We start from the raw sequence: 13,162 nt of genomic DNA, 5'->3' as shown, positions 1-13,162 counted from the left end.
AACCTGGATGGTTTGAAGAGGGGTTTGGATAACTTCATGAAGGAGAGGTCTATCAACGGCTACTAGTTGGAGGGCTATAGGCCATGTCCAGCTTCAAACACAGGATGCCCCTGAGTACCAGTTGCAGGGGAGTAATGGCAGATGATAGGGCATGCCTTCAACTCCTGCCTGTGGCTTCCAGCGTATCTGGTGGGCCACTGTGTGAAACAGGATGCTGGACTAGATGGGCATTCTTGGGCCTGATCCAGCAGGGCTGTTCTCATGCAGTCAAATAGTAAGCCAGAGGTCATAAATGAAGGCAAAGAGCAAAGTAGCCAGACACATCACAGCCACTGTGGCAAAGGCTTAGCCCAGATAGAAGACTTTATATCCTTCTTGTCCTGGAAGGATCCAATGAACAGCCTGGCTGGGCAGCTTCAGCCCAGGGCCCAGGAATTTGGGATGTGCACGAATCTATTTGGAGGCCCTTTTATGGGCCTCCAAACAGGTTTGAATGATCGGCACATGCATGCTGATGTGCACACCCACGTGGGGTACTTTGTGTCACTTCTAGTCCGAAGAGGGAACAAGATGGCAGGGAGGTACGCTGCCACCCTGCTGGATCCTTTTACAGTGCAGCGCCGGCGGGGGAAATGCGGCAAGAGGGGTAAGAGCACCCTCCCCTGCCCTTAGAGGTATCCCCACCCACCTTTGAACCAGCCCCTGCTGATTCCGTGCACATCCCTACTGGGAATTCCGTTCCTGGCAAGGCTATTGTAGTTCAGTTGACTGCCCCATGAGGTAGTCAAACTACCAGCCCAGGAAGGAAACTCCTGACACCTTCTCACTGATCTCCTTTTAGGTTGAACTGGAGGCCTTTTGCCTGCAAGCCGTATGTAATGACCCCGTCCCAAATATTGAAAAAGTATTAAATAAGCAAAGATTGAATTGTTTAATAATAATGATGTTTACACTGCACTTCCCCACAGGCACCAAGCAAAGACCTTTTTCTTGACCCATGCCTAATATATATATATATATATATATATATATATATATATATATATATATATATTTAAATTGTTCCATTCTATTCTGCTTCTTTATCTGTTTACAGCTGTTAGTGGCTGACATACTGTGCAACGTAATGTGTGTGTTGCAGGGTAATTTCACACTGTTGCAAAAGAGCGCTCTTGCACAAGCATGGAAACTGTGCAACTGTGTTGTGTGACAATAAAGCCATTATTTTCAGTGACTGTCTGTCACATAAGTCTGTGCAGTTTTTGCACAACAATGCAAACGTCATGATGCAGTGCACACATAGCATGGTGCGGTATGTCAGCTATAATACGCTGCCTTGGACATGTTTTACATTAAAGCTGGGATTCTCAGCCTTGGGTCCCAAGATGTTTTTGGACTACAACTCCCATCATTCACAGCTACAATGTCCAAAGACTGAGATTCCCTGTATTACAGAGAAGGATACGAATGATGTGTGTGTGTGTGTGTGTGTGTGTGTGTGTGTGTGTATGAAAAAATGTCCTAATTTTAAACATGGACTCTTGCTTTTAAAAAATCAGTTTAGCTGTGTCGTTTCCCATCTAAAACCGCCAGACTCCCAAGAACTTAAATGAGATCTCCATCTCGGTAAGTTGCTGACCTTTAAAGTTCAAGTATGTTATCATTTTCCAATTGTCTTTCTTCCCCACTGCGCCTGGTGTTTTTAAATGGTCTTGCTCCAAATTAACAAGTTTCTTGGCAAATTAGCATAAGAGAAAGATTTTTTTCTTGCACAAATTGCACAAACACCTCTTGTGTTCTAAGCAGTATGTTTTATTGCCATGGGGGGCGGGTGGGTTTGAAAGTCTATAATCCAGGAATAGGTGGAATAAAATAAGAAAATACAAGCGTACACACACCTGGGGAGGAAAAAAATTGTAATGGAGTCTCAAGTGTTTTTAGCTCTTCTCAATCACTTGCATAGTGTGTTGTGGATTTTTAGAAGCCGCTGTTGAAAATAAAAGTGGGACTAGCAATCTGTTATTTTTGTCCTTGGATCTCACCCAGCAGTTCACTGGGTTTGCCAGTCATCAGAGACTGCCCTTGACGATTCCAGAATGGCACAGAGTTGCTAAAGAAACATGTGGACCGGACTGCAGGTATTACTAACAAAAGGCCCTTTGTGTTTGGTGGATGGAAGGAGGAGGAATAGAAATGGGAAAGGACAGTCCTTTTCACAAACCCACTCTCTGCTCACTGTTACCATTAGTGGTTTGCATTTGTGTTTGGAATGAATGGAACCCAAACTGAATGGGACCCATTTGGAATGCATTCGATTCAGCTTGGAATGAATGGGCTTGGGAGTGAATGGGACAAATGGATATGAATGGGGGTCAGTTTGGGAACCTCCATAGCCATTCGTTTTCAGGAGGTATGTTTGAAAAAACCTCTTGCTTTCAATTACTTCTTTGCTCCTGCCTGCCTATGTTGTGGGAGGCAGGCACTCTACTGTATAGAAGCTGCTGCTGCCTGCCTGTGTTGGTGAAGGCAGGGGCTCTACTGCACAGAAGCTGCTGCTGCCTGCCTGTGTTGGTGAAGGCAGGGGCTCTACTGCACAGAAGCTGTCTGACAGCGATCATTTTTTAAACTTAAGGGATGACATTTTACCAAGTGAGGGACAAAACTTAGTGGCAGTGCACCTGCTTTGCATGCATACGGCCCCAAATTCCGTCCTTGGCCTCTCCAGTGAAAAGGATCAGGTAGCTGATGATGGAAAATATTCCTCTTTTGCTGATACTTTGGAGACAGTGCTGCTGCTAGCTGGAGTAGGCAGCAGTCCTAAGGATGGACAAGTGGCCTCACTCAGTTGCAGGCAGCTTCATATGTTCAATAAATGGTGGACACAGCTCCCCACACAAATACGCCCTTTTTATTATAAAGATTGGGCTTCCCATGGCCTGATATTTACATAATGGAGTAGCAGAGATTGGATTGCATTGCAGTGTGGCAGGAAAAGGGTTAATCTCCCTCCTTCATAGCCCTGATCCAAATTCTCTTCCAGTGGCTACTTTGTGAAAGAAAAAAGGACGCGGGCTCTTTATGGAGAATTTAAAAGGACCTGCCACATGGACATAGAGAGGAGAACTGGTCTTGTGGTAGCAAGCATGACTTGTCCCCTTAGCTAAGCAGCGTCTGCCCTGGTTGCATTTGAAGGGGAGACTTGATGTTTGAGCACTGGAAGAGATTCCCCTCAGGGGATGGAGCCGCTCTGGGAAGAGCAGAAGGTTCCAAGTTCCCTCCCTGGCAGCATCTCCAAGACAGGGCTGAGACAGATTCCTGCCTGCAACCTTGGAGAAGCCGCTGCTAGTCTGTGAAGACAATACTGAGCTAGATAGACCAATGGTCTGACTCGGTATATGGCAGCTTCCTATGTTCCTATGACATCTAGATTAACGCATGATCTGGAGAGGACCTTTTTATTGCTAAGAAATCACAGAAGTCTTGGCTTCCCTTGACTTGTCCCGGGTATTCATCTGGGCCTTTTGAGGCAGGAGGCGAGCGAAGCGCTTCCCCCCCCGGCCTTCTGAGCTGCTACCCAGAAGAGTGTGTGGGCGCCTGTGGTTAGAGAGCATGCTTGAAACACCTTTGAAAGGTTCCTCTGAACACCCTCACGTGAACTGCAGCTCCCGTTTGTCACCAGGCGAGAGATCGAGTGTGGGTTTTGAAAGGAAGAAAGGAAGCTCAGGTTGCATTTTGCACCTACGCTCTCAAGCAACAGCTGCCTGGAGGGACGGAAAGGCAGGGTTGAAATGTTTTAATTAATATACATATGCATTGATGAACAGCCCATCCGCAAAGTAGCTTCCTCTCAGTTGGTGTGGGTGCATCATAGCAAACAGGGGGAACTGACTTTTCTGTACATTGCCAATCAGGGCTGGCCTGTCCGCTAGGCAGACCTTGGCAGTCGCTTAGGGCACCTGTTCTTGGGGGCCCCCCCCGCATGAACAGTGCCAGAACATAGTGTTTCCCATTCTTCTTTCTCTCCCTCTTATACTGCACCCCTGAAGTATTGCACGGTGGTGTAAGAATGGCATCTGTAATAGGAACATAGGAAGCTGCTTTATACTCAGTCAGATCAGAGGCGTATCTAGGGAAAATAGCGCCTAGGGCAAACACTGAAATTGCGCCCCCTGTCCAAGCATCTGACACCCATCTTTCAGATAACTTTACCATAAAAACAGCTCAAAAATACAAGTCAGCTTGTTGATCTTTTAATCTTTCAAAAACTATTTTAGCAGTGGACTTAGCCAGACTAAAAAATGCTGGAAAACTACAAATTTCAGTATGCTGGGGTCTCATGAAATACCCAAATACTATGTGGAGGTGTACTTGGAAAACTAAACAGAAGTGCCTGTCTAATTCCCTACTATGTATTGTAGCATCACCATTACATAAGTTTTAAAAATAAATGGAGAATTTTTCCCAGATACTCTGTAAATAATTAAAGGATATGCAGAGTAAACTGTGTCACTGCTTGGAATATATTCTAGTCTTTCAGAAAGACAGTTAAAATGAGAGAAAGAGAGCAAGAAACTCCCAGTGGGCCTTAATATTAAGGATTTCACACTGATTCAAAGACAAATTCACCATTAATAGCTATATTAGCAAGACATCACATTTAACTCACTTATCACAAGAAGCAAAGTAAGAGCAAATGAATACAATCCTAGCTCATAAGCATCAGCCCAGTATTCACAAGCCCTGATTCTCTGTACATAGTGCCAATCTGAATATGTGTACAGTGACTTATATTATATATAATTATTTTTTTTACCTGCAGCCCCTTCAGGGGGCTTCCTAAAGGCTGGGGGGTTTGCAAAGGTTCCTCCTCCCCCCACTGGCCTCTAGGGCCTTGCAAGGACCATTTGAGCATGTGCAGTGGCCATTTTAAAAAATCTTTTTTTTTAAATGGCCACTGAAAACAAAATGGCCACCGCACATGCTCAAATGGCCTCTGCAAGGCCTGGCATGACCTAGGGCCTCACAGAGGCCATTTGAGCATGCACGGTGGCCATTTTGTATTTGGCAGCCTTAAAATTTTTTTTTTTTTTTACAAAATGGCGCCCCCCTTCAAGTGGCACCCAGGGCACGTGCCCTGCCTGCCCTACCCCTAGATACGCCCCTGAGTCAGATCATTGGTCCATCAAGCTCAGTACACAGACTGGCAGCAGCTTCTCCAAGGCTGCAGGGAGGAGTCCTTCTCTGCCCTATCTGGAGATGCCAGTGGGGGTGGTGGAGCTTTGGGCCTTCTGTATGCAAGCATGCAGGTGTTCTTCCCAGAGTGGCCCCATCCCCTAAGGGGAACATCTTACAGTGCTCATATATGTAGTCTCCCATTCAATTGCAAACCATAGCAGACCCTGCTTATTAAAGGAGACAGTTCATGCTTGCTAAGACTAGCTCTCCTCCCATATTGCATCCTGCCTCCCAAAGGGCCTGCATATTCTGCACCCCAAAACACATAGTTTTTCCTCATTGCACCTCAGCCCCCACTAAACAGCTGGTCTCATAAGTTTCCCTCCCTCTCTTGAAGATGAGATGCTTGCCTCAGTATTCATTTCCAAAAAGACATGGTCTCCGTCTGGATTTCCAAATTGACAGCAGCATCTTTTCATCTCTGAAATGATAAGAGTTTTGTCCCCCTTCGTTTGTCCAAATGAATAGTTTTGTCATGTCTGTTATTTCTTATGTGGGGGTTCCAGCTATTGGACCCCTGTGTTTTTCAGTTCAGCCCTGAGCAGACCCAAAGACCACTAATGATGGCTTCTTCCAATAGGCACTGATGTTCAGGTCAGGAACAATTTGAGCCAAAGATCTGAAAGTGAGGGTGGACCATAGTATGCTCCCGTCGGAGGCTTTCTTTCTTTCTTTCTTTCTTTCTTTCTTTCTTTCTTTCTTTCTTTCTTTCTTTCTTTCTTTCTTTCTTTGATTGCCCTTACAAAAATGGCTCTGGGTGGTTTACACAGAGAAATAATAAATAAATAAGATCCCTTGGGGACCATTGGAGGCAGCAGGGATAAGGTGGTTTGGGGGAAAATCAGGGACAGTGCAAAACATTCCAGCACAAGGACAGTATTAGTCTGAATGCTGCTCAGCATTTCCAATGCTTTCCATTTTTGAAAGAATTGATAAACACACAGGGCTTTACAGACAGGCCTTCTACCCCAAATCTTCTTCAGGAGAGAGTGTGTGCATTCACACACCAGCCAAACTTACCCCAAAGTCCCTTCGGAGATCCTTGGACCCACTCCACACACAAATTGGGCTTTGTCTTGGGAATTCTAGCTTATCTCGATGTATTTCCGGATTTTGAAAATGCTGGTTTTAAGCTACTTTTTCTGAAAATGCTGGAGCAAATAGGGAGAAGCACTGATGTAGAATCATTAGCATAAGAGGGATACTCTCTTTAGAAATGCAGATATCGCTCATTAGGAATCTCCCCCCCCCATTGGTTAGAAGGAAAACACGGAGCATACCATGTTTACTTGTTTCAAAACAAAATCCGAGAGTAGAGGGGTGAGGCTGCTTCCCTCAATGCTGCGAGTGTATTTCAAAGTGGCTTCGTTCAACATTTACCCCGAAGCATGAAGCCATGTGCAAATAACTCCCTGCTGTTCTCTCCCAGGTTAAAATGTCATGCTAGACTTGGGAAGCGGCAATTATCTCTCTCCTGTAACAGGCAGATTGTTGCTGTACCAGTCCCCACTAGTCTAGCTATAAATGAAGATCAATTGGCTCTGAGCCTCTTTTATTGCATTTCATTTTTATTTTCTAAATGTGGGCATTTCCATCATTAACAATCAATAACATCGTTATTGGGCAAGACACAGCCAAAGACACAAAAGGATAATGCCCAAAGTGTCTGTCTCTTTCCATTAATGATTCCCCCCACGAATTGCTATTCCAAGTATGTTTTTCTTCTTGATCGTCTACACAGCCTTCATAACCTTCAGAGGTTTCTTCTTAAATTTTCTGTAGGTTGCTGTAAATGTCTAACTCTTCAGAGTTTGGGGGCTGAACACCGGCTGATCTCACTTTACTTGTATATATGGGCATTAGCCAATGCTTGGATAAATTGTATGTTCTTATGACAGACAAAAGGAAGTACTTCTTCATAGCGCACATAATTTGCCTATGGAATGTATTGCCACAGGTGATGGCCAACAGCTTGGTTGGCTTTAAAAGGGGATTAGACAATTCCATAGAGGACAAGTCTATTAAGGGTTACTAGTCTTGATGGCTATATGCCACCTCCTTCAAAAGCAGGACGCCTTTGGCCATTGTGGCTGGGGATTATGGGAGTTGTATTCCGATGATAAGGGGGAATCCACATCTGGGAGCCCTCAGAATCATGCTCAAATACCAACATGCCTGTGTGATAGAGGCAAGGTGCATCCATCACATCCCTCCAAAGTGTCACTTCTAGTGACCAGAGGGCGATTGGACCGAAACCAGGTGAATGACAACCCATTCCCAGGGGAGAGACAAAATATGCTCTAGAAATTTATTATTATTAATTATTATCATTCATTCATTCATTCATTCATTATATACCACCTGCCTCCAAAGGCTCTAGCAATAGCAATAGCAATAGCACTTACATTTATATACCGCTCTATAGCCAGAGCTCTCTAAGCGGTTTACAATGATTTAGCATATTGCCCCCAACATTTCTGGGTACTCATTTTACCGACCTCGGAAGGATGGAAGGCTGAGTCAACCTTGAACCCCTGGTCAGGATTGAACTTGTAACCTTCTGGTTACAGGGCAGCAGTTTTTACCACTGCGCCACCAGGGGCTCTAGGCAGAAATGTAGGCAGCTTTCTTGGTAGGAATGTGGGTGGTTCTGTTTCTCCCTGTATTGATATTTGTTTTATGTCAATGATTTATGTTGTCATATTCAAATGAAATCAAAGCTGCTCATGTAAAAACCATTTACAACCCGTCTCAAAAGCAAACAATAAACAGAAAGCAGAAAAAACATCTGGGCCTCATATGTCCTCCAAACTCTGCATAGAAAGAGCACAATAGCGGGAAAAGTCAGCATTCCCTCAACAGAATTCTTTTGACAAGTGTACTGTACCGATACAAGTAATGTACTGCCCCTTGTGTGTGGTGTCAGATGCAAGGGGCTTGGGGGCACACACACACACACACACACACACACACACACACACACACACACACACACACACACACACACTTGACAATCACAGCAGGTGGGGGAGCTGCTGACAGGATTACATCCTCCAGCCATCCAAGTGCTCCTTATGCCCCTGCTAAGAACATAAGAACAGCCTAGCTGGATTAGGCTCAAGGCCTATTTAGTCCAGCATCCTGTTTCCCACAGGAAAAGGTGAGGGCATGCCCACTCTCTTGCTGTTGCTCCCCTGCAACAGGTATTTAGAGGCTGGAGGTAGCCAATAGGCACCAGACTAGTAGCCACTGATAGACCTGTCCTCCATGAATTTGTCTAAGCCCCTCTTAAAGCCATCCAAGCTCTCTATGGCTATCACCACATCCCGTGTCAGAGAATTCCATAGATTAATTATGTGCTGTGTGAAAAAGAACTTCCTTTCGTTGGTCCTAAATTTCCCAGCCTTCAGTTTCATAGGACGACCCCTGGTTCTAGGGTTGTGAGAGAGGGAGAAAAATGTCTCTCTGTCCACTCTCTCTACTCCATGCATAATTTTATACACCTCAATCATGTCTCCCCTTAGTTGCCTCTTTTCCAAACTAAGAAGCCCCAGATGCTGTAGCCTTGCCTCATAAGGAAGGTGCTCCAGGCCCCTGATCATCTTGGTTTTCCTCCAGGGTTTCCTCTAACTGGGATTCCCAGATGTTGTTCACAACACCTCCCAGAATCCCCAGCTGCAATGGCTTTTGCTTGGGGATTATGGGACTTGTAGTCAACAATATCTGGGAATCCCTGTTAGAGGGAACACTGTTGCCTTCTTCTGCATCTTTTCCAGTTCTACAATGTCCTTCTTAAGATATGGTGACCAGAACTGTACGCACTACTCCAAATGTGGCCGTACCATAGATTTGTATAAGGGCATTATAATATTAGCATTTTTATTTTCAACCCCCTTCCTAATGATCCTTAGTATGGGATTTGCCTTTTCCCCACAACTGCCATGCACTGAGTCAACACTTTCAACAAGCTGTCCACCATGACCCCAAGATCCCTCTCCTGGTCAGTCACTGACAGCTCAGACCGCATCAGTGTATATGTGAAGTTGGTTGGGTTTTTTGCCCCCAATATGCATTTGAATGGGAGACTCCATGTGGGGGCACTGTAAGATATTCCTCTTAGGAGGTGAGGCCAATCTGGGAAGGCCAATATTTATTATACTGCTTTTCAACATAACATGGAGTATGTTAAAAATGTATATGGTGTCCAGTGTTCTTGACTGCTGAAGTAATGTTTCCCATATTGCAACCCCCTGCACCAGATACCGAGGGAAAACATACAGGGCAATAGTCAAGATTGTCCGTACATCCGACCAGGTCCTGGATTTTTGCCGGAGGGTCTGCAATAAGCTGGAATGCTGTCCAAATTTATTTAGCCTGGTTCCGATTACTGAAGCTTGCCCTGAGAACTGCTCAGTTCAAACCAAAATGAAATATAGTGAGTACAAGTGAAAACAATGTTTGGAATACGAATACGATGGATATTGATAAATCGCTTTTCAACAAAAGTTCCCAAAGTGGTTTACATAGATATGAATAAATAAAATGGCTCCCTGTCCAGTGCTCCCTCTAATTTTTTTCATCGGTGTGCAGAATGAGTTTTGCTCTGGGTGGCAGTATCCCTGTCCCTAAAGGGCTCACCATCTAAAATAAGAAACATGAGATAGATACCAGCAACAGCCCCTGGAGGGATGTTGTGCTGGGGATGGATTGGGCCAGTTGCTTTCCCCCTGCTTCATGTAAAGAGAATCACCACTATAAAAAGGTGTTTCTTTGCTCAGTTAGCAGGGAATTTAAATTTGTGATTTCCTGCCGGAGGCGCGGTCTCAAGTGGTGTCAAATGGTGGCATAAACAAATAACACGGCTTTCCCAGTGTTGTGAGTTAAAGGTATAATTCCTTCCTTCCTTCCTTCCTTCCTTCCTTCCTTCCTTCCTTCCTTCCTTCCTTCCTTTGCAACAAATAAACAAAGATACATTAACTGCAGAATAAGCGGAAGGATATGCACAGGACTCACAGAGTCCTCACTCTATTCCCAGCCAGGGGTTCTGAGCCCTCCAGCCACACTGGACAATGACCATTTGTAGCTGTGGCCGACAACATCTGGAGACCCACTTTTGAGAACTCCTGGCAAAGCATAGCTGACCAAAATGGCTACACAGAGACATAGAATATGTCTTTCAGGGCGGGAAGCACATTTAACCAATGGCTCATGATATACAAGAAAGGAGAATGGGTACCAGTCACCTCTCGAAGACTCCAAGTCATCTTGCTTCTTTTAGGCCTGAGATTGCTTCCTTAATTTGTTCATTCACACCAAGAGCCTCCTTGGGAGGCAAAGAAAGGAGCCCCCAGACAGTGATTCAAGGAACCAGTGACCGGGGAAGCTCTTCAGGGGCTGACTGGCCCTGTACTCGGTACCGGCCATGCCCCCTGTGTCTGATGTCAGAAGCTGCATCTGATGTCAGAAGAATGTTTCTGTGAAATACTGGCTGGGGAGGAGAGGGGTGCACCTGAGTATTATGTTCACCAGCTGGATATGGAAGAGGGCAAGGGAGTGACCCCCCCCCCCGCAGAACCTGGCAGCTGGGGGAGGGCTGTCCTCCCTTGCTCAATACTCCCTACGCCCCTGGTTCTTATGACCTTGTTTAGCAAAGAGTATAATTCGTGCTTGCCTACTGGCGCAGTGGGGATATGCTTGACTAACAATCCCCTGCTAACTTGGCAAAGAGGCACCTTTTACCGTGGTGATTCTCTTTATTTAGCAGGGGGAGAGTAACTGGCCCTATCCACCCCCAGCACAGCACCTCCAGTGACTGTTGCGGGTGTCTATCTTATGTTTCTTTTTAGATTGTGAGCCCTTCGGGGACAGGGATCCATCTTTCTTATTTATTTATTTATTTATTTATTTATTTATTTATTTATTTATTATTTCTCTGTGTAAACCGCCCTGAGCCATTTTTGGAAGGGTGGTATAGAAATCGAATTAATAATTAATAATAATAACAAGCAGAAGGTTGCCGGTTCGAAACCCTGCTGCTACTATATCAGCCAGCAGCGATATAGGAAGATACTGAAAGGCATCATCTCATACTGCATGGGAGGAGGCAATGGGAAACCCCTCCTACCAAAGAATATAACAGGACTCTGTGGGCTCCAGGAGTCGAAATCAACTTGATGGCACACTTTACCTTACCACAAGACTAGCTCTCCTCCCATAGGAGAAATCACAGCAAAAACAGAGCTAAAAGCTACCGCCAATTAAAAACATTATTCTGTCCCTATGACTCTATGAATGTGAAAAATGCTAGCATGCTCTACACACTTCAGGCTTGTTCTTTCTTTTTAATTTTTTTTTTTAAAGCAGATTCATTCAGCAAAGAGAGATGTGGGGTGTGAAATGTAGCAGTGGCAAAATCAGTTAGCAGAAATCACAGCAAAGGCTTTCCTAACTCAAAGCAAGGATTTAAAAAATAAAATAAACTACAAACATTGGACACAAGAGGGCAGTCGAATTTAGTGTTTCCATTCATGTCCATACAAGCTCTGTCTGGCTCATCTTGACTTAAATGCAACCTAAGAACTGCTTTGCCAGCATTGCTCAAAAGTCAATTTATGCCAGGCATTCTATTTTCAACATCATGCCTCTGGGACATACATAGGCAATGTGTGAAGGTGAAGCCCTTCCCTTGTTATCCCTGAAATCTGGTGTTTAGAGGTATGTTGCCTCTAAAAAGAACTCTAGGGGTTCTCTATAAGAGCTTTTGATAGACAGACCCATCTTACAGATTTGAAAGTAGAGGCCCTCAAGATAGGGCTGAGAGGGATTCCTGCCTGCAACCTTGGAGAAGCTGCTGCCAGTCTGTGTAGACAATACTGAGCTGGATAGACCAAGGGTCTGACTCAATAGAAGGCAGCTTCCTATGTACCTATGTACTCATGGGTGGATTCTTCTTAAAATTCAAGAGCTATCCAGCAGGGGGAGCTGTGAAAATCATGTGGGGGCCTGACATGCATACAGAAGGTAAGATTACACCTGGAAGTAACACAGAAGCCTGCAGTGATGCATGTACGGGCAGTAAAAAATTTCATGAAAGCTTTGAATATCATGCACTTGATTGCCATATGGAGATGGGCCTTGACCCCTTGTCATCCATTGGTAACTTGGCAACTGTTCTAGAGGGTTATCTAATAATGGTAGCAAAGATTTTGATAGCCAAGAAATGGTGCAAACTTGCTGTACCAACGATAAGTGAATGGTTGGTTACAACCTGGAAACTGGCAGACAGGGCTGTGCCTAGGAGGGTGTGGGGCTGAGGGCGAGCAGCACCCCCCACCTCAGCCCCACACACCTCACCCCAGCCACACTCCTCCTTTTCTGCCTCTGCTCCATGCCCTCCACCCTCCAGCATCGCAACGCTAAGGCGTTCAGTTGCCTCCCGCCTTGTTCCAGCGTTCCTCATTCAGACATTTTAGCGTGTGCAAATCGTCCCCTCCTCTGGGGCTACTTACTTTAGAAAAAGACGACTGCGGGGAGACATGATAGAGGTCTATGAAATCATGCACGGTGTGGAGAAAGTGGATAGAGAGAAATTCTTCGCCCTCTCACATAGCACTAGAACCAGGGGTCATCCCATGAAATCGATTGCCAGGAAATCTAGGACCAGCAAACAGAGGTGCTTTTTCACACAACACGTAATCAAGTTGTGGAATTCTCTGCCACGAGATGTGGTGACAGCCAACAACCTGGATGGCTTTAAGAGGGGTTTGGAAAACTTCACAGAGGAGAGGTATGTAAACGGCTCATAGTCGGAGGGCTGTAGGCAGGGGCGGAGCCACCATTGGGCGAATGGGTTCGAAGAACCTGGGCTGCCTCCAGTCAGGGGCCGCGTCTCTGGATGGCTTTAAGAAGGGGTTGGGTAACTTCATGG

This window comes from Hemicordylus capensis, chromosome 5, assembly GCF_027244095.1.
Source record: "Hemicordylus capensis ecotype Gifberg chromosome 5, rHemCap1.1.pri, whole genome shotgun sequence".
Taxonomy (NCBI): domain Eukaryota; kingdom Metazoa; phylum Chordata; class Lepidosauria; order Squamata; family Cordylidae; genus Hemicordylus; species Hemicordylus capensis.
The sequence above is the reverse complement of the archived record's forward strand: the minus strand, read 5'-3'. Positions refer to the sequence as shown.